Genomic DNA, 11074 nt, shown 5'->3' on the forward strand with positions numbered 1-11074 from the left:
AATGCTATCAATCAGACAATCAGGTCGCCATGCCTAAAATAATTAAGTTAAGTTAAGGGTACAAGATTTTTTAATGCGGTTACATAAGCTATCATGCCCTTCCTGCTTTATTACTAATAGGCTCAGGTGTTTGTCTGTATAAGAACTATGGTTCACAGTACCCGATAAATGCGTGTGTTGCATAGTTTTGAATTATGCTGCGCTTACGTTCATCGCCATCCTCTGCTAATGATGATGCATTTGTTCACTTGATCTTTGATAATGCTGACCATAATATTGCACCTCTTGAATGGCAGGGTAATTTCTAAAGTCTAGGTGGCATCATAGTTGTGACACCCCGCCCTGGTAGCAGGGATGGACTATTCATATTCGGTATTCGTATTCGAATACATTCGAATACCGTATATGGATGTATTCGTATTTGAATAATTATTGCTTGAAATCAAAATATTCTCATTCGTATTCGAATACAAGAAAAAAGTATTCGTATTCTGTGAACAATCTGAAGCAGCGTCAGGCTGAACCTCAAGCCGGCGCTAGTCTTTGGAGACGATCACTATGCACATTGTGTATTAAAAAAAAAAAAAAAAAAAAAAATAGATCGTAAAGCTCAAATTTCCGTCCACCTATTTATCTGACTATTTCTGCCTAAACCACGGATAAAAAAACACACCAAGGATTTTTTTTTATTACCGTTGGTGACACCCAATAAAGTTTAGGTCAGAGTATCAAAGGCCCCCCCTCCCCGACGAACGTGTCGACGGCAAAAGAAGCTTCAAAAAGGACCCAAAATTACTTTAAGTGCCATAAAAGTTGGCTGATAAAACCGTGTAGGTTGCCAGTGTTGCTGTAGTCCAGGGATACTGCACTCCTTCGAAGAAGAACTTTAAGGACAATCATGTACACAAGGAACTCTTGTAATAATCTAGCATTAGCTACAGAAATGGTTTCTCCATCTGTCCAGTTTCCTTGTTTAAAACACGAGATCAAATCAGTAGATAGCCTATTGGCGTCTACTGGCCTATTAAAAAGGCCACTCGTTTGCACAGTGTCCACAGCAAAATTTACACCCTTTACGAGGCTGTGTTGCCCGTCTTCCCCAAATGCTTCAAGAAAAAGTGACCGAAACGCATCATAATCCTTTCGTTCTGTGAACGCGCTCTTATTTATGCGGGCCGGCGTTCCCGTTCCCGGGATTGACCTTCGAGCGACTGAGAGATATTTTATCTCCCGGATCTGACACGAATGATATGTCCATGACAATCTCACTTTGAAACTAGAAGTCCCTGGTTAACTGTTTTTAGTGTTTTTGTTTACTTTTTAAAGTTGCTGGTGTTAAGTGTTATAGTTTAAGGCGCGAAGTGTTATTCACTCGTCACAGGGCCGGTGTTACCGTGGGCTGCTTCACAAGTTGATTATAGTAAGTGAGATAACACGATAGCCTTTTAGTTAAGTGATGTGTGGCCGAGCGGTAGCCGTTATAAGTTCCCTTTAGTTCTCTCTCTCACATGGACACAAAAAGATATGAATGTACTTTAAGTATATTAACAGTATTATACAAAAGTTTACAGTTTTCGTGAGCGAGTGGCACCAAACCAGAGACAGCCACACCGCAGGGCGCAGGGCAGCGGAGCACCGCTCGTCTGCCCGTCACACATCTTCTCTCTCTTCGCGTTGTTCGCTCCTTGTTATTTGCTTGTAGTTCGTCCGGAAGGGTGTGGGTTCCGGTTGATGACTGCTGATGAAAGTCATCATTTGCTGATCCTAGTGTCAGTTCATCACAGCTTCCCACGGCCAAAAGCCAAAAATGTTAAGAACGAAAGGGAATGTGAAAGACGAAAGATATAGGGAAGAAGAGGAGGTAAAATTAATTAAATGTATCTATGAGCTATTGCATGATTTTTGAGTTAGGTGAAAAACAAAAAGTAAAGGGAAAGAAAAGCGAAAGGCAAAAGTAAGTACGAAAGGTAAAGCGAAGAAGTAGTTAAAAAAATGTATCCCTGATCTTCTGTGTATTTTTTTTGTCTAAATAACAATAACTACGTAAGCGAGGGACAGAGCACAAGCTTGCAAAGAAGGTGGCGAGGCGAAATTTACGACAAGGATGCGATAGAAACAAGTGTTAATAGCACAAAAACTGTGCTAGAACGGTGTCGCATGACCCTCCAACCCCCCCCCCCTACAATTTATATTATGCAACTAGGGGTCTAAAATGGAAAATGCTGAAAAGTAAAGATGGCGCCACTATAAACACTTGCCTGCGCCACAACGGGCTGGGGCCGACCACTAGGCCCTACTATGAAGGACTACCGGCGCCACAGGACGTTAAAAAAAAATAATAATGCCATGTTGTAGGGTTCATCAGGGCTAACAAATGTTATTATACAATGCCATGTCTACAATGCTTGGGTAAGCCAGGAAAACAACTTGAAGAGAACAACAACAACAAGATAGACAATCTGTTGATCGGCTTCTGCGACGCCGATAAAAATGAAATAAAGACAAGACTCGCGAGATGAATCTGTTGTTGCTATGTATTTGAACGCGACCCAGTATATAGTAATAATAAAAGAAGAAGAAAAAATAATATGAAAAAGAAAGAAGAAGAAGAAGAAGAAGAAGAAAGAAAAGGAAGAAGAAAAAAAAAGAAAAGGAAGAAGAAGAAGAAGAAGAAGAAGAAGAAGAAATAAAAAATGAATGTTTACAATGAAGGCGTGTATGGAAATGTCGCCCAATAGAAATAATAATAATAATAATAATAATAATAATAATAATAATAATGATAATAATGATAATAATGATAAGAAGAAGAAGAAGAAGAAAATAAAAAACAAACAAATTGCTCACGACATGACTGCCCTCCTGCACAACAAACTCAGGAAGCCGTAAGCCGTGAACGATAAATTTCACTGCGGACAAAAAAAAAGGATGTTTACACAGCTGATACAGACAGACAAACAGACGGACAGACGGACACGGATACAGGGGGACTCAAGGACAGAGAGAACAAGCGCAAGGATACACAAGAATATAAATAAATCTAGACAGAGAGACACAAACAGACGGAAAGACGGACAGACAAATAGGGACGTGACGGGAAACGGGAAACACACACACACACACACACACACACACACACCATTAAAATCATCAACCTTTTAATTTTTTCAAGACAAAACCGAGAACGATTTAGTGAAGAAAATATAAATCTAAAAAAAAGCACAAAAAAAAGTCTCAATAGTGCCCGATCACAAACACACGAACGACTTCTTGACTAAAAAACAAAGTAAATCGGAAACAAAAAACAAACAAAAAAACGAAGAAAAAAAAACAAAAATATTAGTCATAGGCTATCCCGGTAGGAGAAAGTGACGCACGTTGGTTAGTATTCTCCCGAAGTACTACAAAAATATTACCGCTGTTTTTGTATTACTTCAGCGTTTACAGGAAAAGACAGACAGAGGCGGATGTTCTTAAGGCCGCTTTCAGTCATTTTGTTTGTTTTAATCGTTACCAATGGCGGCGATCGACGCTATAGTGTTTCCACGTCAAACTGGCCGATGGGGTAGTGGCGGCTGCGGGGTTAGCCTAGCCCCGCACCTTGCCCCACACTCTCAATACCTCTCGCTTCCTCTGCAGCCGCCACTACCCCATACGCCAGTTACACGTGGAAAATCACAGCGTCGATCGCCACCATTGGTAACGATCAAAACAAACAAGGTGACTGTGAAAGCGACCCTTAAAATCTCTGTCCTTATATTTGTGGGCGATAAAAGACATACAGGAAATAAAAGAAACAGTGATTAAGCCAATGACCACACAGGTGTTTTTGTGAAAGGAAGAGAAGAAGAAAGACAAAAAAAGAAGAAATAGTGTCTTAAGACGAAGCATTACCTGAGCTAACACACTGATAAAGACATACAGGAAATAAAAGAAACTGTGACTAAGCCAATGACCACACAGGTGTTTTTTTGTGAAAGGAAAAGAGGAAGAAGACAAAAAATACGAAAGAAGAAATAGTGTCCTAAGACGAAGCTGATAAAGACACACCGATAAAGACATACAGGAAATAAAAGAAACAGGGATTAAGCCAATGACAACACAGGTGTTTTTGTGAAAGGAAGAGATAGAGAGGAAGAAAAACTAAAAAGAGAAGAAAAGAGTGTCTTAATGAAGACGACAACTGAACCAAGAAAAAGAAACTGAAAAACACAAACAAACACTTCAATACCTCTCTCCCCGACGACACGAACCTTCATTTTTACTTCAGCACGCCTGGCCAGAATTCTTTCCTTACAATGATGTTTTATTCTGTTCATTTTTTATCAAGGAAGAAGAGGGAAAAGAAGGTCGCGAGGTGGAGAGAAGTGAGGAAATAAAAGAAGGAAAGAAGGTAGGAAGGAAGCCTGATTGAAAAAAAAAAAAAAACTACGAAGAGATGAGAAAGGAAAGGAAAGAGAAGAAAGGAAAATGAAAGGAGAGAAGGGCAACCGACAATAGACATCAAAACCCCAAATTCCCGGATATAGTTTTTTTCTCTGTTGATTATTGTTGTATGGGACCTCTGTAATGAGATCTAGGTGGGTGTGAAGTTCTAACTCTTGGGCAAATTGATATATTCATGTTTGAAGTTGGGTACCCTCTGCCGTAATTAATGGGTTTTAAGAAATACATTTTTATTCACATCTCAGCTTCTAGATGTCCTATAAACATAATTTTTGTGTCTAAACATATATTTGTTAGGTCTACTTATTCAACGGGGCAGTTTTCAAAATGAAATATCAGGTGGCCATCTTGAAATCCAAGATGGCCGCTATGGGATTTCCTTTTTTGCTCTGTAGCAAGTTTCATACAAAAGTATAATATTTGTGGACTAAATAATGCTTGTTCAAATTATAAAAATGTTTGAAATAACGTGAATACAAATATATTTATCTTTCCAGATCATAGATCACATGAATAACAACAATGAAAAATGCATTGATCCCGTCAAAAGCAACTCGAAATGATTCTATTAAAGTATCAAATTTCTTCAAATAATTTCCACATTTCTGTCTATTTCAGGAATTGATGGCTGAATGATGCAGACCTACATCTAGGATTACATAAATATGTTTTTATGGTATTGGTGATGTGGTGATGGTGATTATATATGATTTATGTTTTTGTTTTCCAGGTGAAACATCATTGAGTGTTAATGATTGTTCAAGTTTCGCTATGGCTCAGAATGTAATGATAGTCAACCAGGTCAGACCAACAAAGGGCGAGCTCGTATAGACTCTATAATCAAAGCCAGCAAGATATACTTGGATGATCTACATGTTGAACTTGAACAGAATCTTAGAGACAATGAACAACTGACCATACACTACCACAAAAATTGTGTCTCGAGGTACACATCATCATCAAACACTTCAAGGTATTCAAAGGAGCTTCCTGTCAGCAAGCCCCCAGCCAAGAAATTGCGTCGTTCAAATTCGTCATTTGACTTCTTGTCGCAGTGTCTCTATTGTGGAAAAAAATGCGAGATATCAAAGGACACAAAGCACCCAGATAGATGGAGGCCAGCCTATATCTGTCGATCTACTGTTTCGGAGCACGACAGAACTCCATATAATCAATACGTCCTACACAAGTGTTCTGAACGCGAAGATGGTTGGGCAGAAGAAGTGCGGAGTCGTGTGCTTTGTTCGCTATCTGACTTGCATGCATCAGATGCAAGATATCACAAGGACTGTATGTCGAGATTCTTCTCAAATAGGATGAATCCAGCAGGACAGGCTGACGCTACTCAAGCTTCATATCATGAGTATCAGCCAGATATGGCACTGAAACATATGATAACTACACTGTCTAATGACAAGAAGCGTATATGGAATTCAGTGGAACTGCACCAAGAATACCAAGACCATGGTGGAGTTGATCTTACACGCTCACAATAATTTTAACGGAGGAATTATGCAGTAACTTCAGTGGAGATCTACTTATAATATCCTCCCCAGGTTACGCCAATGTTGTGGCATTTCAGAGCCAAGCATCCATTGTACTGAAAATGGTGAAACATGAAGAGGATGGCATTGAGAATAGCATTCGCCATATAGCCAAGCGCGTTGTGAAAGAATGTAAAGCTATCCCACTTGATACAAGCAAGTATCGACTGAACATAGATGAGCAGTTAGCTCAGGAGTCCATTTCACCTACTGTTCAGAATCTGTTGGCATCCATATCCTCCAAGCTTGATAATACACCACCAGCACTATTGATTGGCAACATTATTACAAGTGCTTTGCGCCACAAATCCACTGATCTGCAAATTGCTTTAGGCATACTACTTAGATTCCAAGACCATTCTCGGCTATACATATGATTACGGGATCACCTGCAGTTACGATGAGATCCTCCGATTTAAGAAGTCTGCTGCAATGATTGCATCCAAGGAACCAAGTGTACATGGGATCTCAAGTGCAGAAGTTGGTTTGGTTCAGACTGTTGTCGATAATTTTGATGCTGATATACATTCACCTAACGGAAAATTGTCGACACATTCACTGGCTATGATACTGACACAACCAACCGGTGACCATGGTGATGATACTAATACAATTGAGCGATTGAATCATGTTGATTTTAAACTTCCAATTGCTGATGATGAAGATGAACATGTTTACTATGCTGGCCAGAAAAACCCTCCTCTTCCAGAGATGCCTGAACCACGTCTGCCAGATGCCATCCAAACACACCAACGTATATCGAATGCAAGAGCCATCGAGCTAGATTTCCAGTTCATGAAAGACATGACTGCAACCTCAGATTGCCCAGAATACCATGGGTACAACACAAAGGTTTGTCGTGAGCAAGGGCACATGCTGAAGAAGAAGACCAACATTGTATATCTTCCACTCATCGATAAAGCACCTGCTGATCCCGCCACAATCATGTCTGCTATGTTAAAAGCACGTGCTGTGACTGAAGCCACAGGCCAGGAGTATGTGGTATTTACGGCTGACCAACAGCTCTACCGGGTTGCTGCACATGTAATGTGGGAAAACCAAGCTCTATTTGGCAACATATACCTGCGATTAGGTGGCATGCATTTGCTGATGAGCTATGTCGGCTGCATAGGGTATCTGATGGCTGGTTCTGGAATCGTAGAAGTACTCAGTGAGGCATTTGGTGGTGTCTTGAAAATGCTAACTGGCAAAAAGTACCCCAACAATGTACGCGCTCTACGCATGTTGGTGGAAGAACTGATCAGGCCACTCTTCCAAACACGGAATATGATATGCATGGCTGAGCTACAGCAAGCATTGGATGACACAGCATCCCATAGCCGAACAGCCAAGATGTGGGTCAACTGCTTGATAAAGCCAGTCTTCACCATTATGAAGTATGTAAGAGCAGAGATGGAAGCTGAATGGCCATTGCATCTAGCCGCTGTCAATGAAATGATGCCGATTTTCTTCGCAGCCTCTCACTTCAATTATGCGCGCTACGGACTCTACTATCTCCGAGACATGATCGCAATGCCTGAAGATGTCCGCCAACACTTCATGAACGGCGAACATACAATGCACCATAACCCTGGTGTGTTCAATGGCATTTGGAGCGACATGGGCATTGAGACCACATACATGCGCTATGGACATGGACAGAGTGGCATCATAGGCATAACGCTGAGACCTGAAACATTGAAGATATGGGCATATAGCCTCCATGCGTGCAATACCGTTGTCAGTCACCTTGATCTGATGCGGACACAGAAGCAGCACAGACCAAAGTCTCAAACTCACCACAAGGAAGAGACAAAGGCCAGAGTCAAATGTGACTCAAAAGACAGGAAAGTTTTGAGGGACAAATTGGAGCTGTGCATCGACCCACTTCACTCTGAGGAAAATAAAGAAGGCCTTGTGAATATCGTCACTGGACAAGTATTTACTCATCCCACATTGAATGTTGACAATGCCATAGAACTCGGACGCAAAATGATGGAGGAATTTCAAGGAATGTGGCCAGCCAGCTTCCATAAAACACTTCACAAGTGTGTAACAACAATGGCACAGGTGAAGAAGAACAGTAAAGTTAACAGCATGAAGATCCTTGACACAGAGATGATATATGCTCGAGCTATGGCCCTGCAGTGCAGTCAACGGAATTACAACACCCAAGATCTGATGTCACATGAACTAGCCTCCAGACCGGCATCAATGTTTGATGAGAGTGGAGCCATGAGGGTTGCCAAGACGAAATCTGTTCTGAAGAACAATTTGAAGGTGGAAGTACCACGAAGACACACACAAATTGATGCATCATTTTGGATGGTTGTGCGGTGCTGTGGGTGGTACCATGGCCAACTGGTGGAATTGTACAAGAATTTCTCAACAACTTCCGTTGTCATATTCAAAGCCATATGGATTCTGGTGATGTCTATTTGGTGTTTGACAGATACATGGAAGGAAGCATCAAGGAGTCAACCAGAAATGAGCGAGACCAAGGAGCAAGTCGAGTGTACACTCTACGACCTGCAACCAGACTTCCTTCTCAAAAGGTGATACTTACAGTGAGCCGCAACAAGAAGCAGTTGATTGATTTGATCTCAGAAGATCTCATATCTCATAAGGATGTGTTCAATAACAAACTCGTCATTACTGGAAATGATCCTGTACCAGTTCAGATCGAACAAGGTGTTGTGTCGAGGAGAGAAGACATGGCCATCATGCATGAAGAAGCGGACACCATGCTTATTCAGCAAGTCGCTTCTGTTGGTGTAGCGAATGCCCTAGTTGTAGCTGACGATACAGATGTATTTGTGCTTTTATGTCATTTTGTGTTCAACAGAGATATCACTGGGCATGTGATGATGACTTCCCCAATCAGGGGACGGACAGTGATTGACATAAATGCCAGCGTTGACAAGAACCGAACGATCATGGATGATCTGTTGGCGGCCCACGGTCTTACTGGTTGTGACACAGTGGCAATGTATCATGGAATCGGGAAAGGTGTTACACTGAAAGTTCTTAGAACTGGTAAACTATCCCTCTCCAAGGTTGGGGACATTACAGTCTCAGTTGAAGAAGCCCTTGTGCAAGCAACACACTTCATTCTATCCTGCTATGGCCGTCCTGAATGTACGTCACTTACTGACGCTCGTCAGAAGATCTGGTCACGGAAAGTCTCGCAAAGTATAGGAGCTGCACCTAAGCTTCAAAGCCTTCCACCTACAAATGAGGCTTTTGCAGAAAACGTCGCCAGGGCACACCTGCAAGTGGCAAAATGGAAACATGCCATACATCTCAACCCACCTAACATAGATCCTCTGACCCATGGGTGGACAAGATGTGATGGTTCCATATCTCTGGCTCCTACTACTGTTCCTGACCATGTGTCTCTTGCTCCTGATGACATACTGAAAATGATTAAGTGCTCTTGTGACAGTGCTACTCCATGCAAGTCCAAGAGATGTGGATGCCACAACGCTAATATGACCTGTACTTCATTTTGTGCATGTCAAGGAGGTGATGGGTGCTTCAACCAGAAAACAAGAGAACTGATTCAAGCAGAGGATGAAACAGATCATGAGAACAATGACGATAGTGATGATGAGACAGACATTGATTAAATTGGTTAATGTAAGAAGCAGTGGATACTACCAAACATTATTTGTAGTACGGAGATAAATAATATATATTGATGTTTTTTTCAAGCATTTTTTTTTATTTCAACAAACACTTTTGTACATAAGCATTATTACTTTTGCACAAGATCTGTATATATATATAAGAGCAAAAATAATGAATTCCCATGGCAGCCATCTTGGATTTCAAGATGGCCACCTAATATTTAATTTTGAAAACTGCCCCGTTGAATAAGTATGTTTAGACAAAAAACTTATGTCTATAGGCAGTCTAGAAGCTGAGATGTGAATAAAAATGTATTTCTTAAAACCCATTAATTACGGCAGAGGGTACCCAACTTCAAACATGAATATATCAATTTGCCCAAGAGTTAGAACTTCACACCCACCTAGATCTCATTACAGAGGTCCCATACAACAATAATCAACAGAGAAAAAAACTATATCCGGGAATTTTGGGTTAGGGCTAAAATGCCCGTTTTGCTGCAGGACTATGACGGGAAAGAAAAGAATAGAGAGGAAAGTTTGCCATAAAAGGAAAGGCAAGAGACGGGAAAGAGTTTGTTAAACGGACGTGTCTGGAAGTGGAAGTGAAGGGAAGGAATGCGATAGTGGGGAATATGGAAAAGGGAAGGAAACGAAAAGTGGATGATAGAGTGAAGTTGATGATTACAGCGGATAATGGAAGGGGGGGTAAAGGAAGAGAGAGGAGAGAGAGAAATGTATCGAAAGGAAGGGAAAAGAAGGGATAGGATGGGAATGGGATGGAAGAAATAGAAATAAATGAAAAGTAAGCGAAGGGACGGCAGTGTGGGGTGAACAGATAGTGAAAGAAAAAGGAAAAAAATAAAGAAGGGGAGAAGATGCTGTAAATGATATGTGGAGGCCCTTGTTGTGGCGCGGGTTGTGTGCGCTCTCTCTCTCTCTCTCTCTCTCTCTCTCTCTCTCTCTCTCTCTCTCTCTCTCTCTCAGTGAAGAGGTCGTTATAAAAAATCTATTAACCTTTTATAACGACCTCTTCACTGTTTATGACGTAACCAAATCACTGGACGTAGTCTATCTTGATTTCCAGAAAGCGTTTGATAAAGTCCCGCATCATAAATTACTTTACAAATTAAAGCAAATAGGTATTGACGGTCAAGTAAACCAATGGATCGCGAATTGGTTGAGCAACAGACAACAAAGAGTAGTGATTGACGGATTTAACTCAGAGTGGGCGCCGGTCACTAGTGGCGTCCCTCAGGGCTCGGTTCTTGGCCCAGTGCTCTTCATTATTTACATCAACGACGTGGATGTTGGACTCAATAACCGCATTAGTAAATTTGCAGACGACACAAAGATTGGTAACTCGGTTCTCACCGACGAAGACAGGCAAAGCCTCCAAGAGGATTTGCACAAAATTTCAGCTTGGTCGGATAGATGGGAGATGCCCTTTAACGT

This window comes from Eriocheir sinensis, unplaced genomic scaffold (genome assembly GCF_024679095.1).
Source record: "Eriocheir sinensis breed Jianghai 21 unplaced genomic scaffold, ASM2467909v1 Scaffold7, whole genome shotgun sequence".
Lineage (NCBI taxonomy): Eukaryota > Metazoa > Arthropoda > Malacostraca > Decapoda > Varunidae > Eriocheir > Eriocheir sinensis.